Genomic DNA, 2,141 nt, shown 5'->3' on the forward strand with positions numbered 1-2,141 from the left:
TTCTGTTAAGTTTCTCAGGATCCACCTATGAGTGAAAACATATGGTATCTGTCTTCCTCTGCCTGACTTATTTCACTTAGCATAATACCCTCCAGTTCCATCCACGTTGCTACAAACGGCCAGATTTCATTCTTTCTCATTGCCAAGGAGTATCCCATTGCACACGTAAACCACATCTTCTTTATCCATTTATCAGTTAATGGACATTTAGGCTCTTTCCATAATTTGGCTATTGTTGAAAGTGCTGCTATAAACATTGGGGTACAAGTGCCCCTATGCATCAGCACTCCCGTATCCCTTGGGTAAATTCCTAGCAGTGCTGTTGCTGGGTCATAGGGTAGATCTATTCTTAATTTTCTGAGGAAACTCCCCACTGTTTTCCAGAGCGACTGCACCAGTTTAAATGTTATAGTTTCCCCTCTCTAATGGCAACACAGTTCAGCCTATCCCCACCCTTCATCCGGGTGCTCTTACACTCTCTTAAAATAAATAATGGATTCTTTACTTCCCATCTTAAGCCGTGACTCTAAAAGTAAACAAATAGCCATGTTGCATACCAAGGGCCATCTTCAATGGCTCCTGAAAAACTCACTCCTAAATAACAACAAAAAAATATTGAATACCTAATTCGGTCACTGTTAAAACACTCTGTTATTTTGTTGAGACGTAGTCAAGAGATACTCATTCACCTCTTAACAATGGTGAGGGTAACTTTAAGTTAAAAAAAAAGATGAAGGAGTCTTGTTCTATAGAAATTAACACACCAAAAGAAACTTGTTTTCTGAAGTTAATCTTCTTATAGATCAAAATGACAGAATTACAAAGTCAAAGCAACGAGAGAGAAAAATCAAGACTTGAAGCGTTGGCCATTTGAGAATGAAATAATAATGGAAGCATACAGATCATTTCTTAATCTTATTTTAGCCTTCAGGTTGAAACTTCGTAGAACTGGCGGAGTGCTAGGTACTCCCTTGAAAGTTGTGTTTTCACATAATCCGATTTATTCCATAAGGGGAAATGTTTCTCAAGAGTAAAATGGCCAAGTTGAAGAAAACTAAAGTCTTGGGAACACATTTTAGTGTGTTATTGAAAGTTGTTTGTAATTCTAAGCTATGGTAGGTTGTTTCTAAAGATGACCATCGTAAGTCCCTTCCTCCTCTGCACCTATCTGCCATTTCCATGTCATGAGATAAAGTCAGATTTCCCTCCCCTTGAATTTGGGCTGGCCTTAAGTTCTTGTTTGACCAACAGAATGAGGTAGAAATGAAAACACAGCACGTCCAAGGTCATAGAAGGTCTTGCAGCTTGCACTTGAGTCTCATGGAACATTCTTCTTGAGATGCTCTTGGAACCCATCGGCCATTCCGTGAGAAGTCTAAGCCACACTAAAAGACCACATACACAGCTCTAGGAGACCGCTTCCGCTGAAGTTCCAACCAACAGTTGGCCATGTGATTCGGCAATCTTGGCTGTTGAGTCCACTGGAGCCTCCTGATGACTCCAGCCTCGTCTACCATCTGATAGAATATACAAGGGAGACCTTGAGCAAGAACCATCCAGTTGAGCCTAGTCAATGTACAGAGCCATGAGAGACAATAGTAAAGTGTTGCTTTAAGCCGTGGAATTTTTGGATGGTTGTAATAGAGCCCTACATAACAAGAACAGAAGTAAGAATATTATGAATAATTAATTTGTTCTTTCTTTTCAACACTTGGCACAGTCTTTTGGAACCAGGTCCTCCGCTGGGTGCTGGGAATTCAAAGATGAATGAGATAGAAGATGTAAAGCCCTATACGTTTGCTGAAGCAACACCTCGTTGGCGAGACAGACTGATGAACAGAAGAATATTACACGGGACAAGGGGTGGTATTACAAGAATGTGTGTAGATCCTGTGGGATCACACAGCCTTGGGAAAACAAATCTTTTTTTGGAAGGTGGTGAACAGAGTGAGACTTGAAGACTGAAGAAGAGATCACAGGCATATCAGCTGGGGGAAGGTCCCCTGAGCATTAGCACAGGGAGAAGATGGCATGTGGGATCTTTCTGGAACTACAAGTACTTCAATAAGCCTGGAGCATAGATGTGAGGGCTACGTGACCAAAGATGTGGTTGGAAAGGCTACCAGAAGGCTGAAAAAAGG

This window comes from Herpailurus yagouaroundi, unplaced genomic scaffold (genome assembly GCF_014898765.1).
Source record: "Herpailurus yagouaroundi ecotype Mexico unplaced genomic scaffold, PumYag 205, whole genome shotgun sequence".
Classification (NCBI taxonomy): Eukaryota; Metazoa; Chordata; class Mammalia; order Carnivora; family Felidae; genus Herpailurus; species Herpailurus yagouaroundi.